This window comes from Hyperolius riggenbachi, chromosome 10 (assembly GCF_040937935.1).
Source record: "Hyperolius riggenbachi isolate aHypRig1 chromosome 10, aHypRig1.pri, whole genome shotgun sequence".
Taxonomy (NCBI): Eukaryota; Metazoa; Chordata; class Amphibia; order Anura; family Hyperoliidae; genus Hyperolius; species Hyperolius riggenbachi.
Window position 1 is genome coordinate 205,578,199 of NC_090655.1, and position 14,711 is coordinate 205,592,909.

General features: G+C 43.4%; 1 protein-coding gene across 1 annotated transcript in view; it reads right to left on the reverse strand.

The window, feature by feature from the left end:
- The window catches only part of LOC137536226 (membrane-spanning 4-domains subfamily A member 15-like), a 63,930-nt gene that overhangs the window by 25,445 nt on the left and 23,774 nt on the right, over positions 1–14,711 (reverse strand). The window lies entirely within an intron of this gene.

A 14,711-nucleotide genomic window follows, 5' to 3' on the forward strand; every position in this document is an offset into this window, starting at 1 on the left:
GATTGATACAGTGGGATGCAAAAATGTTAACCTTATTAATTTTCATGATTTTCCTGTATAAATTGTTGGTTGTTACGATAAAAAAATGGCCGTTAAATATATTATATAGGAGACACACAGTGGTATTTGAGAAGTCAAATGAAGTTTATTGGATTTACAGAAAGTGCACAATAATTGTTTAAACAAAATTAGGCAGATGCATACATTTGGGCACCACAAAAAAGAAATGAAATAAATATTTAGTAGATCCTCCTTTTGCAGAAATTACAGCCTCTAAACGCTTCCTGTAGGTTCCAATGAGAGTCTGGATTCTGGTTGAAGGTATTTTGGACCATTCCTCTTTACAAAACATCTCTACTTCACTCAGGTTTGATGACCTCCAAGCATGGACAGTTCTCTTTAACTCACACCACAGATTTTCAATTATATTCAGATCTAGGGACTGAGATGGCCATTTTACAGTAGAATGTTATACTTGTTCCTCTGCATGAATGCCTTAGTGGATTTTGAGCAGTGTTTAGGGCCGTTGTCTTGTTGAAAGATCCAGCCCTTGGGCAGCTTCAGCTTTGTCACTGTTTCCTGGACATTTATCTCCAGAATCAGCTGATACTGAGTGGAATCCATGCATCCCTCAACTTTGACAAGATTCCCAGTCCCTGCACTGTCCACACAGCATCGCAGCATGATGGAACCACCACCATATTTTACTGTCGGTAGCAGGTGTTTTTCTTGGAATGCTGTGTTGTTTTTCCTCCATGCATAACGCCCCTTGTTATGCCCAAATAACTCAATTTTAGTTTCATCAGTGCACAGCACCTTATTCTAAAATTAATCTGGCTTGTCCAGATGTGCTCTACCATACCTTTATTTGTGCTGTGGGCAGAGAAAAGGCTTCCTCTGCATCACTCTCGCATACAGCATCTTTTTGTGTAAAGTGCGCCAAATGGTTGAACGATTCACATTGTCTCCATCTGCAGCAAGATGATGTTGTCGGTCTTTGGAGTTGGTCTGGTAAATCATGATGGCGAACAATCTTTGTCTTCAGGTCATTTGAGAGTTGTTTTGAGACCCCCATGTTGCTACTCTTCAGAGAAACTTAAAGGATGAGGAAAACTTGCCATTGACCCCCTTACATACTCTTTCTCATAATTGGATTCACCTTTGTATGTAAGTGGGGGGGGGGAGGGGTCACTGAGTTTACCAAGCCAATTTGAGTTCCAATAATTAGTTCTAAAGGTTTTGGAATCAATAAAATGACAACCGTGCCCAAATGTATGCACCTGCCTAATTTTATTTAAACAATTATTGCAATTATTGCACATTTCTGTAAATCCCCAAAAAATGTATTTCACTTCTCAAATATCACTGTGTGTGCCTCCTATATGATATATTTAAGTGAAACTTGTTATCGTAACAACCAACAATTCATACAGGAAAATCATGACGATTAACAAGGTTGCCCAGACTTTCGCAACTCACTGTATGGCAGCCTCCATATCACTCTCACCTCAGGTTCACTTTAAGTGCTGAATTATGTAATTCCCTATTTCCCTGTTAGCTAGTCAGAGGGCACACATTGCTCACAACTGGTTTTTGAATATCCTGCTCCTAAACAAAGAAAGCATGTGAGCTCCACTAAACATAGGCTACTGGTCTGACAAGAAAACCCAGATTTGCTACAATGATGGTAGACCTAATGAGAGATGACTAACACTGACCTTTCATGTACCATTGCCAACCATGAACCTCCATTCATATCCATCATTAACCCAAGCATAACTCAACTACCTCCCCTAATTTTCAGCAATAACGTAACCTAGCCCTAACCAAAATTATGCTAAGTAATCAGGAGATTATGTATCTTCTAGGAGAAACAGCTATTTTAATAAGGACCCTTATGTCTTACTTTTCAACATATTTTTTATACAAAATTACTATATCACTTTAAAGCAAACCTGTGGGGGAGCTCAAATTCATGGGGCCTTCTAGTGAAAATTTGATGGGGCCTTCCAATCAAGGCAGTTTCTAGGCTAAATTGCACCCAGGGCAAGGGTGTAAAAATTCCACCCTTTTCTACCGTGAACTCGCGAACCCTTACTCCTTAGGGACACAGCTACAGGTCACAAGTAGATATGCCTACTTACTTGTGTTACCAGCCGCTCATCCAGGAGGAAGCAGGTACCAGGAACATATACAGGCGATGAGAGCCCGCAGAGCCAGCTCCTCCATGGGCGCCACGCAACTGACAGCCTGTAGTACCGCTACAAGACATCAGATGTCATCACGCGGTAGTGACCTGATGATGACTTGACGTCGGACGAAGGCAGCCCAGGAGGAGTCGAGGAAGGTGATTGACTCGCAGGTAATCTTCTTTCTTCTTCCATATGGCTGTACCATGCGTCACCAGCTCTCTAGCATTATGTCCTTCTGCCTGCGCCCCCCCCTCCTTTCTTCTCATTCCCGCCTGCACCCAGGGTGATCACCACCCCCACACTACCCAAAAAACGGCCCTGCCTCTAGTGTTCACACCCTTTCCTTTGCCTCCTCTTGGTGCCCTTCACAGCCTTGGGGACCATCTCACCAGGGATGGTCGTAGTCAGCCAACTTCGCTATGCTGGAAATACGCTTCGCAATCTACGGCTTCGAAATCAGCCACTACGCTATGTTAGCATACTGTAGACTACGCATTAAAATACGCAAGCTTCACGTATTGCGTAGCGTAGTTGATGCGACCGCTTATGCCCTTATGCAGAAAAATTTCCGCAATAATCTGCTAACTATGCGCATAGACAAACTAATATAAGCAAACATTCCACCATCCAATGTGGAATTGTATGCGTATAAAGGGCAATAAAATTTCTGCGCATGCGCAATGACCCATATAAATGCAGTTACCGCACGCGTAGTTGACTTCGCAATACATTCGTGAACTACGCGCAGCGGGCGAAGCTACGCATAGCGGGACTACGACTACGTGGAAATGCGTACGTGTAGTTTTTAAACTTCGCCTATGAACTACGATGCGTAGTTGCGTACTATGATGCGTAGATTCGTAGATTCGCGCTGGCGTAGTTTACGAGCAACCCTGCATCTCACAAGGGTCATAGAACAAGCGTGGCCATCATTATCTTCACACACATAACAGGGTTCAAATCAAGAAAGCAAGCTTTTGTTTTCCATGCATTTTAGTAAGGGGGCTTTTTGGACCATTGTAGCCCCTTACACACTCCAATGAGTTCTGGTTCACCATGAGCTTGCTGGTTAGTCTTTACCTCTGGGTTTTTCAAGTCCTACTCCATTGAGCCAATTTAACCAATTGAGGACCCAGCCTTTACCCCACCTTAAGGACAAGCGCTATTTTTTATGATCTGTGCTGAGTGGGCTCTGCAGCCCCCAGCCAGCGCAGGGACAAGGTCCTCCAGCACCCAAGGCTGAGACACTAAAGTGCGCCCCCCCCATCCCTGCCACCTGAGCCATCACACACTGATTGCTATTAGACTAAGAGGGCCACAGGGCCCACAACCTCCCCAACACCTTAATCTCTAGTTATCTGACTTGCAGTCACTGCTATGTATCCCTTTTTATTATTTCTTTCTGCTTCAAACACAATTGGGAATGACAGCTGAATGACACTGCGCCCTGAGGCTGGAGCCTCTCCAGCCTATGCCTCAGCCCGGCCCTGCCCCCAGCACAGATCAGGTGGCATGCTGATCGATCAGATCTCCCCCCTTTTTTCCCCCCTATGGGGATGATGTGCAGGGGGGGTCTGATCGCTCCAGTCGGCAGGCATGTTGCGGGGCGGGCAGCTCAAAGCCCCCCTCCGTGTTGAAATTCCCCACCCCCCTTTCTCTCCTACCTGTCCCCCCTGGTGATCGGGGCTGCACAGGATGCTATCCGTCCTGTGCAGCCTGTGACAGGATGTCCTCTGTCACATGGCGGCGATCCCCGGCCGCTGATTGGCTGGGGATCGCCGATCTGCCTTACGATCAGCGGCTCGCAGGCTATTCACGGAGACCCGCTCCGTGATCTAGCAGGAAACGGCCGCTCGTGTGAGCGGCCTTTCCTGATTAATTAGGGAGGCACCTGGCGACGCAGATCTGCGTCGCTGGTTCTCCAGCTACCACTTTGCCGCCACATGGTATGAGTGTGCGGTCGGCAAGTGGTTAATCCATGCCATGCACTGATGAGGATCAACCAATCTGAAACAGTCTGTATGCATGTTGGATTATTATGGATTATTATTATAATTACAAGCTGACACATCATTGCATTCCAGCGGTTCTGGAGGTGTGTTTAGCTTCTAAGGACAACAATGGTTAATTTGCATATTTCAGCAGTGATGCACTGGGGGACATCTCAGAGCTTACTGCAACCTGAATTATCGCAAATACTTTCTGCTTCAAGAAGAAAGCAAACGTTTGTTTTTCTTAGCATTTTAGTAAGGGGGCTTTTTGGACCATTGTAACCCCTTACACACTCCAATGAGTTCTGGTTCACCATGAGCTTGTTGGTTAGGCTGTACATAACGGGTTGTTTCACTATACGTGCTATGACAAATATCAAACCTTATCAAAGTTAACATGCCTTATCAAAGTTAACATGCCTTATCAGAGTAGCATAGCAAACGCTATGAACCTGCAGGGGCTCAGGGCAGGATGAGTGCCATTGCCAATTAGCAGGCATAAGTTTGTAGCGCTCGCTATGCGATATTTGTCATAGCACGGTTTAGTGAATCAACCCCAACAAGTGTAGCCATGAAAACTGATGTGAAGTACACAAGTGCAGCCTGCGCATTAGGAGGAAAAGTCTAGCATGAGTTGCTCCATGCTACTGTGCAGGTGTGGGCTATACTTGCTCTTGCGGAATATGGCTGCACTCATGCACGATAGGAGCACAGACACAAGAACATACTATGGCCTCAATTCACGGAGCATTATCAAACATTTATCAAACACTTTATCAAACGTTTGATAATTTACCTCATGGGTAAAATCTCATTTTAAATTCCCTAAGGTGTTATATATTTATCGAATGTTTTACCGATAAAACGTTCAACAAATATATAACACCTTAGTGAGATTTTACCCATGAGGTAAATTATCAAACGTTTGATAAAGTGTTTGATAAACGTTTGATAATGCTCCGTGAATTGAGGCCTTTGTATGTTCAGACGGTCCCAGCTCTGTAAGAGATATATCAAGGAGGATTAGAATAGCCTCAGGACTATCCAGCATTTATCTTTTCCCCCTTTTTCCCCTCACATGCTTAATTTTAAAAAGCAATAGTCCTTTAAAATGCTGTAAACTTATGTACACAGAACCTTGTGTTATGACATAGATGCAAAGCTATGTTTCAGAATTAGCACATACTGTTTTTCTCAGGGGTTATTTCAGATAGATGGAAAATGCGTTACATCCTTTGTGTATACTGGCAAGGATTCTTTTGTGTTTTTCTACAGGGGTTGTGGAAAGATTAAGAAAAAATGGAAACATGAAGACAAACTGGAATTTCATGTTTTTAAGGCACAGACGTCAATGCTTTGCATACTATCGATGCTTTGTATACAAGGCTTCAGACTGTATTCACAAACCTGGCAGTATTCAAATCATACCAACTGTATATTTCATGATTTTATTGTAGCAATCACTAATCCTGATTCCTGAATCACGCTGTGGATTCTTGAAGTGACTGCAGCCCAAGCTTAGCTATTGAACTGCAGATCTGGGCCAGGACACCATCTGCATGGAGTTTGTACATTCGTAGTGATGATCGGAATCTGCTTATTACAATTACACTAACTTTTGCGTACATTTTCACAATTACAGCCGTATGTAATTAAGATTTAGACATTCAATTGATTTTTTGTGTAATCCTTTTGTACATGTGCGTAATTTTCACGTAATTTTATGTCGATTTATGTCAATTTTAGTGGTTAATAGCAAACCCTCATACATGCTACTGTCACCATTGCAACATATGTTAAAGAGGAACTGTAACCAAGAATTGAACGTCATCCCAATAAGTGGCTGATACCACTTTTCCCATGAGAGATCTTTAAAGTTTCTCAAATAAATCATCGCGGGACTGTATGGATTGAAGTGGTGGGTGAGATCGCTCAACCTCTGTTACCAAGGCAAGGTGCTGGAAGCCAGTGCGGCAGATCAGGATACAGGAAAGCAGAATCCGCACACCCGCAGGTAAAGTCCAAGGGTTTTTATTCAATGTAGTTCACAAAGGCAGTAAAATGGCTGACATGTTTCGGATCTTATCCTTATGGCTATGAGTAAGGATAAGATCCGAAACATGTCAGCCATTTTACTGCCTTTGTGAACTACATTGAATAAAAACCCTTGGACTTTACCTGCGGGTGTGCGGATTCTGCTTTCCTGTATCCGGGACTGTATGGATGATATGGTGGTGAAACTCCTCGCACAGTGTGATGTCATGACCATGGTCCTGACAGTTTCCTTGGTGTAATTTGCCTTCTTAACACAGAAGGACATTTGCAATAAAGCAACTATAAGTGAACATTTGTGGTTACCCATAATGCACTACTGCTGAATATACAAATGATCCCTTTTTGCCCTTGTTAAACCAAACAAGCATCCAGAACCACTGGTGTATAGCAAACCTATAGCTTTAAGTTTTACACAGTCATAGCAAACCCTCATATAGACAGCCTGTTTCAGACTTTTGGACCTCATCAATACATGGCAGGGATTGATAAGGCTGTATGAGATAGGGCTTGGACCAGTACAACAGAGTAACCAAGCAGCTCAGGGTGACCCAAACTACTAGGAATGTATAGGGGGATAAAAGGAACCAAAAATCCCTCCTACTAAAGAAAGCAAAGCCTGGTGTAATTTGCCTTCTTAAAACAGAAGGAAATTTGCAATAATTCAGCTATAAGTAAACATTTGTGGTTACCCACAATGCACTACTACTGAATATACAAATTGTCCAAGGGTGAAAAGGGATAATTTGCATATTCATTAGTAGTGCATTGTGGTTAACTACAAATGTGCACTTATAGCTGAATTATTGCAGATTTCCTTCTGTTTTAAGAAGGGAAATTACACCAAGCCTTGCTTTTTTTTAGTAGGAGGGTTTTTTGGTTCCTTTTATTCCTCTATTAATTCCTAGTAGTTTTGGTCACCCTGAGCTGCTTGGTTTCTCTGTCTGACAGTTTGCTGTCTGTGAACTTTACTGCATTCTGGGAAATAACAGCCTTTTCTAATGCCAAGCAAGCAATATCTCACTCTGTGCATAGATCTCTCAGTAACAACCATTCTATGCAGATCACCTGGCAGAGCTAAAGCGGTCACTGCCAGTGATAAATTTCAGAATGTAAATCAGGGCGAGGAACAATTTGGCAATAGGTAAACACTGGTTAAATAATCTATAAATAAAGATTGTAAAAAAATAAGCCATTTTATTCTTTACGTTATTTTTACTACAGTTGCTCTTTAAAGGGATGCTTAAGGCAAAAAAAAAAAACAGCGTTTTACTCACCTGGGGCTTCTACCAGCGCCCTGCAGCTGTCCCATGCCCACACAGTCTCGTTCGGATCCTCCTGTCCCCGCCGGCAGCTACTTCCGGTTTTCGGGCAACAGGCCCAATAGGCCTGGGCATGTAAGTGATTCTTCGCGTTCCTGGCCGCAATAGCAGTATAGAGGGCACTATTGCGGCCAGGAACACGAAGAATCACTCACGTTCCCAGGCCTGTCGGGCCTGTTGCCGAAACCGGAAGTAGCTGCTGGCAGGGTCAGGAGGATCCGAGTGAGACTATGTGGGTACGGGACAGCTGCAGGGGGTGGTAGAAGCCCAAGGTGAGTAAAAGTTTTGCCTTAAGTGACCCTTTAAGGAGAATAGTGGGAATAAATCAAATGAAGACTTTTTCAAACATATCTTGTTGTTTTTGAGAAAATGGATTTTAACCACTTAAGCCCACAGGGTTTAAATTTTTTTGCATCTGAGCAATTTTCACCTCCCATTGATTTGCCAATAACTTTATCACTCACTACTCATCACAATGAATGGATCTATATCTTGTTTTTTCCGCCACCAATTAGGCTTTCTGTGGGTGATACATTTTGCTAAGAGCCACTTTACTGTAAATGCATTTTAACAGGAAGAATAAGAAAGAAATGGAAAAAAAATCATTATTTCTCAGCTTTTGGCCATTATAGTTTAAAATTCATACATGCTACCATAATTAAAACCCATGTACTTTATTTGCCAATTTGTCCTGCTTATTACACCATTTAAATTATGTCCCTATCACAATGTATGGCGCCGATATTTTATTTGGAAGTAAAGGTGCAATTTTTCAATTTGCGTCCATCACTATTTACAAGCCCATAATTTTTAGAAAATATATTAATATACTCCTTTGACATGCATATTTATAAAGTTCAGACCCTTAGGTAACTATTTATGTGTTTGTTTGTTTTTTTATTATTGTAATTTTTTTTTTTTTATTAAAAATTGTATGTGGGTAATGTTTGGTGTGGGAGGTAAACAGTTTATTTTGAATGTAAAAAAGTGTATATGTCTAATGTGAAATGTATGTGGGTGTAGTTTTACTATTTGACCACAAGATGGTCACAGTCAAATTGTCCTGGGAGCGATCAAGCTCGCTCCCAGGAAGAAGAAAGAAGACCCAGAACTTTTTGGCACGCAGAAAAGCTGCAGCGTCTGGAGAGACGCTGTCGGCTTTTCTCCGGGGGGATGCGATCGGTGAAAGGGATCTATAATCCCTTTCACTGTTCGCTAGGCTAACGGCAGGTGGCGGGAGCGCGCGCGACCCGCGGGAGTGCGCGCAGCCTAACTGGACGAGAAATCTCGTCCAGTTAGGCTTAAGTGGTTAAGAATGCAAAGGAAAAATAAGTTTTAAATTGTAAATTGACTTGTTCCCATTCTTCTCCTTAATATACAGTATGTAGCAATTTTGGCAATGGCATGTATGGGGGCTTTCTATTAACCGCTAAAGTTGAAACAACATTATGTAAAAATTATGCAAAATTGTTAAATTACGGTTCCTGATTAAGTTTCCAACCAACATTAAGTATGATTTTTCCTGAAATGTCACATAACGATTTTGAATCGTAATGGTGAATTAAGATGTGAAATTACACAATTAGGCGAAATTTGTGCTCATCACTATTTGTATATTCTCCGTGTTCATGTGGGTTTTCCTCCTGGGCTCACACATCCCCAAAACATACAGATAACTTAATTTGCTTCCCTCCAAATGTAACTATGATGGACAAGTGGCTATGGTGGAGATTGGGATCCTCACTTTATGAAAATAAATTACGCAGTGTTTCTCCATTCTTCAGGGATACACATAACTATAATATTTAATATTTACATTTTGTACCTGCTAAAGTGGTGGCTGAAGGTGTTGAGACTAACCATCCTAATGGGCTCAAAGCTAGAGAATTCTTTTGAAATGTTATTTATTTTAGAATTCGGGATGAGCTCTTGGAATCGGAACATTACTGAGATCCATTTTTCACATCAGCTGTTTCAGTAAAATAGCAAAAAATGGAAATCGAGTACATGTGTAAGATGAGACTTTGCTGCGGGACAATGTACTGCAGTCCGAGTTCTGAATAAACATTATATACATTTCATGAAAACAAACAGCATGGGGTCCCTGCTCCCAAGCTTATTTACCCCTTGTCATCCATGTGGGCTGGGATAACCGGAATGCAGAGCCCGGACTACATGGGGCACTGCACCCTGAGCTGGGGGGGCTCTGGAAGAGAGGCACGGCCATGCCTCCCCCTCTCTTCCTGGAGTCCTTACCTAATCCCTGGACAAGGGGTTTTTCCCCACTGGATTCCAGTGCCAAGGACGGGGTGGGGGTCATCAACTCCCTGGGGGGGTTCATCATGATTCTCTTTCACAAGGTTGCCCTGATCTCCCGAATCCTGATCATTTTTAAAAAAGATTGTTCTACAACTCTAATGTGGCCTCCAGGGACTAGGGATTCTCTGATGGCCTTCTTATTGACATCACTGTTTGCTGAACATTCTAGTTTCAGAGGCCAATTGCCAATTTTCATGTTAACAGCCTCTGCAATACAGATGCAGAGGCTGTCTATGGCCATTCAGCACTGCAAGTCCATCGGGATCAGTGGTGGTGCACTGGTGTGGGACATTCTTAGAGGATGCTGCTATTGGATCAGTACTGGCGTGGGATTATCTACTTTATACATTGCTGTGGTATTTTTTCTTTTGTACGAGGGGTGGTGTGGTGGATGGATTTATATGCCAGGCAGATAAGTTTTAATGTAATTTTGAGGGGGGCAGGGAGCCAATGGATGGACTTGCAGAGTGGGGCAACTGCCAGCTGATGATTAACATTGGGAGGAGTGGATAAGCCTGGCAGTCAAATTAATTATGTATTGAGGGGGACAAAGTCTGGACTTGGGAAGTCCAAAAAGCCATTGCAGTAGTCCAGACAGGGGTCAGGTATGGACAAATGTTTGCAATGTTTCAGAGATGAACGTGCAGGACCAGCTATAGACTTTTTTTGCCGCCCGAGGCAAACTTGAGGATGAGCGCAACTTGAGGCGGCACATCAAAGAGGAGACCTGCCGGCGGCTTCAGGCACATCAAAGGGGAGACCCAGCAGCTGCATGTCACGTAAGTGCCTTGTCACTGCTGTTCTGCATAGAGGGGAGCACTGGGGGTGAGGGACCCTAGGAGAGGGGGGTGCCGTCCTGACGATGATGCCGCCTGAGGAAGGTGCATCACCAGGGCTGCCCGGGGCTGTAAACGTGGCATGACCTGGAACAGTTCTGGATGTGAGAAGACAGAGGACAGGCATTGCAATCAGATAGGATTCTGGCAGGTAGTTCAACAACAAAGGCATCTGTCACACCCCCCCCCCCCCCCCCTAGTGGCCAGACAGCACAATGTCTTCCAATCAGTTCCAGCACACAGACCATGTAATATGTGGTCGCAATTGGTGCGCAGAAACTACTGGAATTTTGGAAGCAGACAGGCTAGAAGGGAGCTTGTGAGTTACAGTAACACAAATTACACACTATTTCAGGGTATAGAATTGCCACCACTCCTGCAGAAGGGCAGGAGAACATAACCTCACTAATACTAATACCTGCAAATAAAACTATTAATACACACTCTCATTTATCTAGCTATCAACAGTACTCTTCGGAAGGCTAGGATTCGTTTGGTGTTGCTGAATTTAGGCGTAGCTGAAAAATAAATGACTTTTAGAAGTCTTTTATTATAAATGCAATATAAATAATTAATATATACAGAAAATCATTAAAAGCAACAATTATGGAGACAATAGTAGTGCAGTATAAAAATAAAAAGGGAAGAAAATATGAATACTTAGGTTCAGGTGAAAATATGTCCTTTCTGGGAAAACATGTGAAATTCTTTTGTTTCCAGAGCAAAGTTTAGACAAGATGGCCGCTAACCACATGGTCCTCTGGCTAGCAGCAGCATGCTTTCGTGACAATGGAATTTGGTGGACTCCTCCTCTCTGCCTGAAGCTTGGTTTTATTGAAGCTAGTTTTGAGGTGGGACCAAGTGGCCCCCCTGGTTGACAAACCAATCACAGTTCATGTCCTTGGAGAGAGATTTAGGTTTAAACTTATAAAACACTGTAATTCAACAACATGAAATGCCATATTTGTGCGGATGACAGATTCATACTCTGTAGAATATGACAATTCCTATGACACCATACTTGACGACCATATTATGTTTAGTTCCTGAGAGGTTTAATACTTTGTTGTGGCTTATCCCTGGCCCCCCAAGACTGGTATCCAAATGTCCATCAAAACACCACAAATCAAATGATCTAACTCCCATAACAGTCCTGGGCACAGTATTCCTTAGACACGCCAAAAATCATACACAGCATTTATTTTACCTCTGCCTCCAACGGAGTCGAGAAGTCTTATCTCCTGCTGTGTTTATCCTGTCCTTACAAGAAGGCAGCAACACTTTGCCATTTGGCTTGCTGCTGGCAAGCCTTCACACTTAGGTGTCACTGGCCCATGAAGGAAATTCTTTTGATCAAGTTAATTACACAAACAGGTCTTATCAGAGAGCATACTTGGCACTCATAAAAAGAAATCTGCTAACAGCCATGAAGAAAACAGAGACCCCCAGGCTTGACTGCAAGGACCTTCACATCCAATTATGATCTGGCACGTCGACGACAATCGGTGCAGAAAATCGATTGTGATTGCGTTTTCTTTTCTCACGGCCCTTCTGTGACAGCATCTACCATATTTCTACCATAATGGGCATTGGCTTAGAATGACTTTGCATACAGACAATAGATTGCATGAGCATGATATAAAAAGTCATGTGCTGTACTAGAATTCCTACAGTCAAGGAATGGATTTTGTTGTCATTGTAACTTACAAGAAAGAAAAATATCATATGCCATAGGTGGTTTTTGTTTAGGCTAGTTAGCATTTGATGCAAGTGACTGTTTGTCTTGTGACACATTTCTAAGCTTCATTGTGAGTCTCAGCTCAATGACAAGTCACCTGTGCATTCTTTGATTGATTTCTCCTGTACAAGAATGAGAAAATAACCACAATGGACACAGCTGAGTTGCTAGGACGCTACATGTTTGTCACCTAGTACTGTCCTCACAGGCAATAGGATACCTATTCCTGCACAATCCTGACACTGATGTTATTACTAGTTCTTTCTCAAGATGACTTTGTCCATTTTGTGAGAAGTTGATTTGAACATGTCAAAATAATCTGTCATCGTAAGACTTGAAGTTGAACACCTTTGTAATCAGTACTGGGCCTGATCCAATACACTTTTTCTCCTACGTTTTCTCCTAGGAGATAATTTTCATCACTCTGCAACTGAAAAAGTAGCAAAAAGTTGGTGAAAAAGTACTGTCAAAATATTCTGAATATTTTTTTTTCTGGCTGATGGCTGAAAGGCATTTTATGCTAATATGTGAAATAACATCCTCCTCCCTCTCAGCCAACGACTTAACCAACCACTTCTTCATTAACAGTGCAGCACTATACAATTAAATTTCCCTCCTCCATCCCTCCCTTCCCATCGCCTTCCAGGTCATCTTCTTACCTTCCCTCCCAGACGCTCCCTTGTCTCATCCACCCCTCGCTTCTTTTGCTCTTGCCACCATTGATGAAGTCAGCCTGTTGCTAGTGGCTTCCCCTCCCACTTCCTCCCCCCTTGACCCTATACCCTCAAACAACTTTAGCCACCCACTGCCCTGACCTGGCAACAATCCTCACCTCCTTGTTCATCCTCTCCCTTTCCACAGGCACCTTCCCCAAAGCCTTCAAGGTCACTGTACTTCTCATGCTGAAAAAAACCCTGAAATCACTCAACCCATCCCTACCCTCAAACTACCACCCAATCTCCCTTCTTCCCTTTGCCTCGGAACTCCTCAAATGCCTGGTCCACCGACACATTACCCAATACCTCAACACCAATACCCTACTTGACCCCCCTACAGTCTGAATTCTAACCTACACTCTCAACTGAAACAGCCCTCACCAAGGTTGTCAATGGCAGTTATTCCATCCTGCTCCTCCTTGGCCATTCCTTTGCATTTGATACTGTAGACCACCCCCTCCTCCTCCATCACTACAGTCCATGGGCATCCATGACCTCGCCTTGGCCTGGATCTCCTCCTACCTAGCCAATCACTCCTTTGTGACTTCCTTAAATGGCTCCTCATCAACCCCTGCCCCCATCTCAGTCAGGGTCCCCCAGGGCTCTGTTCTGGGCCCCCTTGTGTTCTACATATACACTTCATCAATTGGCAAACTCATCTCTCCTCCATGGGTTTCAAATACCACCTTTATGCCGACGACACTCAGATTTAACTCCATACCCCCGATATCTGCTCTGCCACCATGGACAAGGTCTCCTCATGTCTTTCAACAATTTCCTCCTGGATGTCAGATAGCTTCCTGAAGCTTAACCTAGATAAAACTGAGCTCCTGATGTTTCCACCACATGCAGCTGCACCTTTCTCAGATTTACACCTCACAATCGACAACACAACCATTCACCCTACCTCCCAGGCCCATTGTCTGGGCGTCACCCTGGACTCTGACCTCTCCTTCATCTCCCACATCCAAAACATATCTGCAGGATCTGCCCCTTCTTAACCCCGGACACGACCAAGTTGCTCATCCATGCTCTAATCATCTCCTGCCTTGATTACTGTAACTCACTCCTGTCTGGCCTCCCCTTGAAACACATTGCCCCCCTTCAGTCAGTTATGAACGCGGCTGCAAAACTCATCCATTCTTTGCACCGCTCCGCATCCACATCTCCCTTCTGTAAATCCCTGCACTGGCTCCCTAGCCAATTCAGGATACGTTTCAAGATTCTATGCCTGGCGTATAAATCTGTGCACAAAACCTGCCCTACATACATCTCGGAGCTTGTTCAAAGGTATACACTAGGTCATCCCCTCCAGTCCTCAAACGACCTTCGCCCTACTGCCCAATGCATTTCCCACTCCCACGTGCACCTGCAGGATTTCTCAAGAACAAAAGAACGAAAAAATCACGTCCTCCTTATACTTCCTGTAAGCGAGAGTGCTCGCTTACAAGATGTAATAAAAAAAATGACTGTGGCCATCTTGTGGCCAAATAGTAAAACTACACATACATATTTTTATTTTTTACACAAACACAATAAATTACA